The sequence below is a fragment of the Phaseolus vulgaris genome, chromosome 6 (assembly GCF_051622355.1).
Source record: "Phaseolus vulgaris cultivar YP4 chromosome 6, ASM5162235v1, whole genome shotgun sequence".
Taxonomy (NCBI): domain Eukaryota; kingdom Viridiplantae; phylum Streptophyta; class Magnoliopsida; order Fabales; family Fabaceae; genus Phaseolus; species Phaseolus vulgaris.
The window spans coordinates 1070001-1080000 of NC_143503.1; positions in this window are offsets into that span (position 1 = coordinate 1070001).

Consider the following 10000-nt stretch of genomic DNA (forward strand, 5'->3'; position numbering starts at 1 on the left):
TTTTTTCCAGTCCATCCCATAATAATATCAAGAAGGTGCCCACCAAGTTTCGTTAGGATTGGCCAAGGTTTCGAATTTTCATGAATTTTTTTCAAAACCCTCTATTTTCCAACATTTCAAAAATTCAAAACCACATCAAGATGGCTTGGTTTTGATACCAAACTTTCTAGACCTCATTCTGCATGCATTTGTGACACTTTCCAACCAACAAAACTCAAAAACCACCACTTTGAAAATTTCATGATTCTTGGCACACCACCAAGTCACAAAATCAAGCCAAAACACCAAAATCTTGGAACTTGGCTATGCACCAACCATGCCAAGATCAATTCCTTTTGATCCCAAACTTCTCCCACATCACTTTGAAGGCATTTGTGAGGATTGAGTCCAGCCACTTTTCCAAAACCATGATTTTCGTTTTTCACCAAAATCACCACCAAGTCACAAAATCAAGCCAAAAATCCAAAATCATGGAACTTGGCTATGCACCAACCATGCCAAGATCAATTCCTTTTGATCCCAAACTTCTCCCACATCACTTTGAAGGCATTTGTGAGAATTGAGTCCAGCCACTTTTCCAAAACCATGATTTTCGTTTTTCACCAAAATCACCACCAAGTCACAAAATCAAGCCAAAAATCCAAAATCATGGAACTTGGCTATGCACCAACCATGCCAAGATCAATTCCTTTTGATCCCAAACTTCTCCCACATCACTTTGAAGGCATTTGTGAGGATTGAGTCCAGCCACTTTTCCAAAACCATGATTTTCGTTTTTCACCAAAATCACCACCAAGCCACAAAATCAAGCCAAAACACCAAAATCATGGAATTTGGCTATGCACCAACCATGCCAAGATCAATTCCTTTTGATCCCAAACTTCTCCCACATCACTTTGAAGGCATTTGTGAGGATTGAGTCCAGCCAGTTTTCCAAAACCATGATTTTCGTTTTTCACCAAAATCACCACCAAGCCACAAAATCAAGCCAAAACACCAAAATCATGGAATTTGGCTATGCACCAACCATGCCAAGATCAATTCCTTTTGCTCCCAAACTTCTCCCACATCACTTTGAAGGCATTTGTGAGGATTGAGTCCAGCCACTTTTCCAAAACCATGATTTTCGTTTTTCACCAAAATCACCACCAAGTCACAAAATCAAGCCAAAAATCCAAAATCATGGAACTTGGCTATGCACCAACCATGCCAAGATCAATTCCTTTTGCTCCCAAACTTCTCCCACATCACTTTGAAGGCATTTTTGAGGATTGAGTCCAGCCACTTTTCCAAAACCATGATTTTCGTTTTTCACCAAAATCACCACCAAGTCACAAAATCAAGCCAAAAATCCAAAATCATGGAAGTTGGCTATGCACCAACCATGCCAAGATCAATTCCTTTTGATCCCATACTTCTCCCACATCACTTTGAAGGCATTTGTGAGGATTGAGTCCAGCCAGTTTTCCAAAACCATGATTTTCGTTTTTCACCAAAATCACCACCAAGCCACAAAATCAAGCCAAAAATCCAAAATCATGAACTTGGCTATGCACCAACCATGTCAAGATCAATTCCTTTTGATCCCAAACTTCTCCCACATCACTTTGAAGGCATTTGTGAGGATTGAGTCCAGCCAGTTTTCCAAAACCATGATTTTCGTTTTTCACCAAAATCACCACCAAGTCACAAAATCAAGCCAAAAATCCAAAATCATGGAACTTGGCTATGCACCAACCATGCCAAGATCAATTCCTTTTGCTCCCAAACTTCTCCCACATCACTTTGAAGGCATTTGTGAGGATTGAGTCCAGCCAGTTTTCCAAAACCATGATTTTCGTTTTTCACCAAAATCACCACCAAGTCACAAAATCAAGCCAAAAATCCAAAATCATGGAACTTGGCTATGCACCAACCATGCCAAGATCAATTCCTTTTGATCCCAAACTTCTCCCACATCACTTTGAAGGCATTTTTGAGGATTGAGTCCAGCCACTTTTCCAAAACCATGATTTTCGTTTTTCACCAAAATCACCACCAAGTCACAAAATCAAGCCAAAAATCCAAAATCATGGAAGTTGGCTATGCACCAACCATGCCAAGATCAATTCCTTTTGATCCCATACTTCTCCCACATCACTTTGAAGACATTTGTGAGGATTGAGTCCAGCCAGTTTTCCAAAACCATGATTTTCGTTTTTCACCAAAATCACCACCAAGCCACAAAATCAAGCCAAAAATCCAAAATCATGAACTTGGCTATGCACCAACCATGTCAAGATCAATTCCTTTTGATCCCAAACTTCTCCCACATCACTTTGAAGGCATTTGTGAGGATTGAGTCCAGCCAGTTTTCCAAAACCATGATTTTCGTTTTTCACCAAAATCACCACCAAGTCACAAAATCAAGCCAAAAATCCAAAATCATGGAACTTGGCTATGCACCAACCATGCCAAGATCAATTCCTTTTGCTCCCAAACTTCTCCCACATCACTTTGAAGGCATTTGTGAGGATTGAGTCCAGCCAGTTTTCCAAAACCATGATTTTCGTTTTTCACCAAAATCACCACCAAGTCACAAAATCAAGCCAAAAATCCAAAATCATGGAACTTGGCTATGCACCAACCATGCCAAGATCAATTCCTTTTGCTCCCAAACTTCTCCCACATCACTTTGAAGGCATTTGTGAGGATTGAGTCCAGCCACTTTTCCAAAACCATGATTTTCGTTTTTCACCAAAATCACCACCAAGTCACAAAATCAAGCCAAAAATCCAAAATCATGGAAGTTGGCTATGCACCAACCATGCCAAGATCAATTCCTTTTGATCCCATACTTCTCCCACATCACTTTGAAGGCATTTGTGAGGATTGAGTCCAGCCACTTTTCCAAAACCATGATTTTCGTTTTTCACCAAAATCACCACCAAGCCACAAAATCAAGCCAAAAATCCAAAATCATGAACTTGGCTATGCACCAACCATGTCAAGATCAATTCCTTTTGATCCCAAACTTCTCCCACATCACTTTGAAGGCATTTGTGAGGATTGAGTCCAGCCAGTTTTCCAAAACCATGATTTTCGTTTTTCACCAAAATCACCACCAAGTCACAAAATCAAGCCAAAAATCCAAAATCATGGAACTTGGCTATGCACCAACCATGCCAAGATCAATTCCTTTTGCTCCCAAACTTCTCCCACATCACTTTGAAGGCATTTGTGAGGATTGAGTCCAGCCACTTTTCCAAAACCATGATTTTCGTTTTTCACCAAAATCACCACCAAGTCACAAAATCAAGCCAAAAATCCAAAATCATGGAAGTTGGCTATGCACCAACCATGCCAAGATCAATTCCTTTTGATCCCATACTTCTCCCACATCACTTTGAAGGCATTTGTGAGGATTGAGTCCAGCCACTTTTCCAAAACCATGATTTTCGTTTTTCACCAAAATCACCACCAAGCCACAAAATCAAGCCAAAAATCCAAAATCATGAACTTGGCTATGCACCAACCATGTCAAGATCAATTCCTTTTGATCCCAAACTTCTCCCACATCACTTTGAAGGCATTTGTGAGGATTGAGTCCAGCCAGTTTTCCAAAACCATGATTTTCGTTTTTCACCAAAATCACCACCAAGTCACAAAATCAAGCCAAAAATCCAAAATCATGGAACTTGGCTATGCACCAACCATGCCAAGATCAATTCCTTTTGCTCCCAAACTTCTCCCACATCACTTTGAAGGCATTTGTGAGGATTGAGTCCAGCCAGTTTTCCAAAACCATGATTTTCGTTTTTCACCAAAATCACCACCAAGTCACAAAATCAAGCCAAAAATCCAAAATCATGGAACTTGGCTATGCACCAACCATGCCAAGATCAATTCCTTTTGCTCCCAAACTTCTCCCACATCACTTTGAAGGCATTTGTGAGGATTGAGTCCAGCCACTTTTCCAAAACCATGATTTTCGTTTTTCACCAAAATCACCACCAAGTCACAAAATCAAGCCAAAAATCCAAAATCATGGAACTTGGCTATGCACCAACCATGCCAAGATCAATTCCTTTTGCTCCCAAACTTCTCCCACATCACTTTGAAGGCATTTGTGAGGATTGAGTCCAGCCACTTTTCCAAAACCATGATTTTCGTTTTTCACCAAAATCACCACCAAGTCACAAAATCAAGCCAAAAATCCAAAATCATGGAAGTTGGCTATGCACCAACCATGCCAAGATCAATTCCTTTTGATCCCATACTTCTCCCACATCACTTTGAAGGCATTTGTGAGGATTGAGTCCAGCCAGTTTTCCAAAACCATGATTTTCGTTTTTCACCAAAATCACCACCAAGTCACAAAATCAAGCCAAAAATCCAAAATCATGGAACTTGGCTATGCACCAACCATGCCAAGATCAATTCCTTTTGCTCCCAAACTTCTCCCACATCACTTTGAAGGCATTTGTGAGGATTGAGTCCAGCCACTTTTCCAAAACCATGATTTTCGTTTTTCACCAAAATCACCACCAAGTCACAAAATCAAGCCAAAAATCCAAAATCATGGAACTTGGCTATGCACCAACCATGCCAAGATCAATTCCTTTTGCTCCCAAACTTCTCCCACATCACTTTGAAGGCATTTGTGAGGATTGAGTCCAGCCACTTTTCCAAAACCATGATTTTCGTTTTTCACCAAAATCACCACCAAGTCACAAAATCAAGCCAAAAATCCAAAATCATGGAAGTTGGCTATGCACCAACCATGCCAAGATCAATTCCTTTTGATCCCATACTTCTCCCACATCACTTTGAAGGCATTTGTGAGGATTGAGTCCAGCCAGTTTTCCAAAACCATGATTTTCGTTTTTCACCAAAATCACCACCAAGTCACAAAATCAAGCCAAAAATCCAAAATCATGGAACTTGGCTATGCACCAACCATGCCAAGATCAATTCCTTTTGCTCCCAAACTTCTCCCACATCACTTTGAAGGCATTTGTGAGGATTGAGTCCAGCCACTTTTCCAAAACCATGATTTTCGTTTTTCACCAAAATCACCACCAAGTCACAAAATCAAGCCAAAAATCCAAAATCATGGAAGTTGGCTATGCACCAACCATGCCAAGATCAATTCCTTTTGATCCCAAACTTCTCCCACATCACTTTGGAGGCATTTGTGAGGATTGAGTCCAGCCAGTTTTCCAAAACCATGATTTTCGTTTTTCACCAAAATCACCACCAAGCCACAAAATCAAGCCAAAAATCCAAAATCATGAACTTGGCTATGCACCAACCATGTCAAGATCAATTCCTTTTGATCCCAAACTTCTCCCACATCACTTTGAAGGCATTTGTGAGGATTGAGTCCAGCCAGTTTTCCAAAACCATGATTTTCGTTTTTCACCAAAATCACCACCAAGCCACAAAATCAAGCCAAAACACCAAAATCATGGAATTTGGCTATGCACCAACCATGCCAAGATCAATTCCTTTTGATCCCAAACTTCTCCCACATCACTTTGAAGGCATTTGTGAGGATTGAGTCCAGCCAGTTTTCCAAAACCATGATTTTCGTTTTTCACCAAAATCACCACCAAGCCACAAAATCAAGCCAAAACACCAAAATCATGGAATTTGGCTATGCACCAACCATGCCAAGATCAATTCCTTTTGATCCCAAACTTCTCCCACATCACTTTGAAGGCATTTGTGAGGATTGAGTCCAGCCACTTTTCCAAAACCATGATTTTCGTTTTTCACCAAAATCACCACCAAGCCACAAAATCAAGCCAAAACACCAAAATCATGGAACTTGGCTATGCACCAACCATGCCAAGATCAATTCCTTTTGATCCCAAACTTCTCCCACATCACTTTGAAGGCATTTGTGAGGATTGAGTCCTGCCAGTTTTCCAAAACCATGATTTTCGTTTTTCACCAAAATCACCACCAAGCCACAAAATCAAGCCAAAACACCAAAATCATGGAACTTGGCTATGCACCAACCATGCCAAGATCAATTCCTTTTGATCCCAAACTTCTCCCACATCACTTTGAAGGCATTTGTGAGGATTGAGTCCTGCCAGTTTTCCAAAACCATGATTTTCGTTTTTCACCAAAATCACCACCAAGCCACAAAATCAAGCCAAAACACCAAAATCATGAACTTGGCTATGCACCAACCATGTCAATATCAATTCCTTTTGATCCCAAACTTCTCCCACATCACTTTGGAGGCATTTGTGAGGATTGAGTCCAGCCAGTTTTCCAAAACCAACATTTTCGTTTTTCACCAAAATCACCACCAAGTCACAAAATCATGAACTTGGCTATGCACCAACCATGTCAAGATCAATTCCTTTTGATCCCAAACTTCTCCCACATCACTTTGAAGGCATTTGTGAGGATTGAGTCCAGCCAGTTTTCCAAAACCATGATTTTCGTTTTTCACCAAAATCACCACCAAGCCACAAAATCAAGCCAAAACACCAAAATCATGGAATTTGGCTATGCACCAACCATGCCAAGATCAATTCCTTTTGATCCCAAACATCTCCCACATCACTTTGAAGGCATTTGTGAGGATTGAGTCCAGCCAGTTTTCCAAAACCATGATTTTCGTTTTTCACCAAAATCACCACCAAGCCACAAAATCAAGCCAAAACACCAAAATCATGGAATTTGGCTATGCACCAACCATGCCAAGATCAATTCCTTTTGATCCCAAACTTCTCCCACATCACTTTGAAGGCATTTGTGAGGATTGAGTCCAGCCACTTTTCCAAAACCATGATTTTCGTTTTTCACCAAAATCACCACCAAGCCACAAAATCAAGCCAAAACACCAAAATCATGGAACTTGGCTATGCACCAACCATGCCAAGATCAATTCCTTTTGATCCCAAACTTCTCCCACATCACTTTGAAGACATTTGTGAGGATTGAGTCCTGCCAGTTTTCCAAAACCATGATTTTCGTTTTTCACCAAAATCACCACCAAGCCACAAAATCAAGCCAAAACACCAAAATCATGGAACTTGGCTATGCACCAACCATGCCAAGATCAATTCCTTTTGATCCCAAACTTCTCCCACATCACTTTGAAGGCATTTGTGAGGATTGAGTCCTGCCAGTTTTCCAAAACCATGATTTTCGTTTTTCACCAAAATCACCACCAAGTCACAAAATCAAGCCAAAAATCCAAAATCATGGAACTTGGCTATGCACCAACCATGCCAAGATCAATTCCTTTTGCTCCCAAACTTCTCCCACATCACTTTGAAGGCATTTGTGAGGATTGAGTCCAGCCACTTTTCCAAAACCATGATTTTCGTTTTTCACCAAAATCACCACCAAGTCACAAAATCAAGCCAAAAATCCAAAATCATGGAACTTGGCTATGCACCAACCATGCCAAGATCAATTCCTTTTGCTCCCAAACTTCTCCCACATCACTTTGAAGGCATTTGTGAGGATTGAGTCCAGCCACTTTTCCAAAACCATGATTTTCGTTTTTCACCAAAATCACCACCAAGTCACAAAATCAAGCCAAAAATCCAAAATCATGGAAGTTGGCTATGCACCAACCATGCCAAGATCAATTCCTTTTGATCCCATACTTCTCCCACATCACTTTGAAGGCATTTGTGAGGATTGAGTCCAGCCAGTTTTCCAAAACCATGATTTTCGTTTTTCACCAAAATCACCACCAAGTCACAAAATCAAGCCAAAAATCCAAAATCATGGAACTTGGCTATGCACCAACCATGCCAAGATCAATTCCTTTTGCTCCCAAACTTCTCCCACATCACTTTGAAGGCATTTGTGAGGATTGAGTCCAGCCACTTTTCCAAAACCATGATTTTCGTTTTTCACCAAAATCACCACCAAGTCACAAAATCAAGCCAAAAATCCAAAATCATGGAAGTTGGCTATGCACCAACCATGCCAAGATCAATTCCTTTTGATCCCAAACTTCTCCCACATCACTTTGGAGGCATTTGTGAGGATTGAGTCCAGCCAGTTTTCCAAAACCATGATTTTCGTTTTTCACCAAAATCACCACCAAGCCACAAAATCAAGCCAAAAATCCAAAATCATGAACTTGGCTATGCACCAACCATGTCAAGATCAATTCCTTTTGATCCCAAACTTCTCCCACATCACTTTGAAGGCATTTGTGAGGATTGAGTCCAGCCAGTTTTCCAAAACCATGATTTTCGTTTTTCACCAAAATCACCACCAAGCCACAAAATCAAGCCAAAACACCAAAATCATGGAATTTGGCTATGCACCAACCATGCCAAGATCAATTCCTTTTGATCCCAAACTTCTCCCACATCACTTTGAAGGCATTTGTGAGGATTGAGTCCAGCCAGTTTTCCAAAACCATGATTTTCGTTTTTCACCAAAATCACCACCAAGCCACAAAATCAAGCCAAAACACCAAAATCATGGAATTTGGCTATGCACCAACCATGCCAAGATCAATTCCTTTTGATCCCAAACTTCTCCCACATCACTTTGAAGGCATTTGTGAGGATTGAGTCCAGCCACTTTTCCAAAACCATGATTTTCGTTTTTCACCAAAATCACCACCAAGCCACAAAATCAAGCCAAAACACCAAAATCATGGAACTTGGCTATGCACCAACCATGCCAAGATCAATTCCTTTTGATCCCAAACTTCTCCCACATCACTTTGAAGACATTTGTGAGGATTGAGTCCTGCCAGTTTTCCAAAACCATGATTTTCGTTTTTCACCAAAATCACCACCAAGCCACAAAATCAAGCCAAAACACCAAAATCATGGAACTTGGCTATGCACCAACCATGCCAAGATCAATTCCTTTTGATCCCAAACTTCTCCCACATCACTTTGAAGGCATTTGTGAGGATTGAGTCCTGCCAGTTTTCCAAAACCATGATTTTCGTTTTTCACCAAAATCACCACCAAGCCACAAAATCAAGCCAAAACACCAAAATCATGAACTTGGCTATGCACCAACCATGTCAATATCAATTCCTTTTGATCCCAAACTTCTCCCACATCACTTTGGAGGCATTTGTGAGGATTGAGTCCAGCCAGTTTTCCAAAACCAACATTTTCGTTTTTCACCAAAATCACCACCAAGTCACAAAATCATGAACTTGGCTATGCACCAACCATGTCAAGATCAATTCCTTTTGATCCCAAACTTCTCCCACATCACTTTGAAGGCATTTGTGAGGATTGAGTCCAGCCAGTTTTCCAAAACCATGATTTTCGTTTTTCACCAAAATCACCACCAAGCCACAAAATCAAGCCAAAACACCAAAATCATGGAATTTGGCTATGCACCAACCATGCCAAGATCAATTCCTTTTGATCCCAAACATCTCCCACATCACTTTGAAGGCATTTGTGAGGATTGAGTCCAGCCAGTTTTCCAAAACCATGATTTTCGTTTTTCACCAAAATCACCACCAAGCCACAAAATCAAGCCAAAACACCAAAATCATGGAATTTGGCTATGCACCAACCATGCCAAGATCAATTCCTTTTGATCCCAAACTTCTCCCACATCACTTTGAAGGCATTTGTGAGGATTGAGTCCAGCCACTTTTCCAAAACCATGATTTTCGTTTTTCACCAAAATCACCACCAAGCCACAAAATCAAGCCAAAACACCAAAATCATGGAACTTGGCTATGCACCAACCATGCCAAGATCAATTCCTTTTGATCCCAAACTTCTCCCACATCACTTTGAAGACATTTGTGAGGATTGAGTCCTGCCAGTTTTCCAAAACCATGATTTTCGTTTTTCACCAAAATCACCACCAAGCCACAAAATCAAGCCAAAACACCAAAATCATGGAACTTGGCTATGCACCAACCATGCCAAGATCAATTCCTTTTGATCCCAAACTTCTCCCACATCACTTTGAAGGCATTTGTGAGGATTGAGTCCTGCCAGTTTTCCAAAACCATGATTTTCGTTTTTCACCAAAATCACCA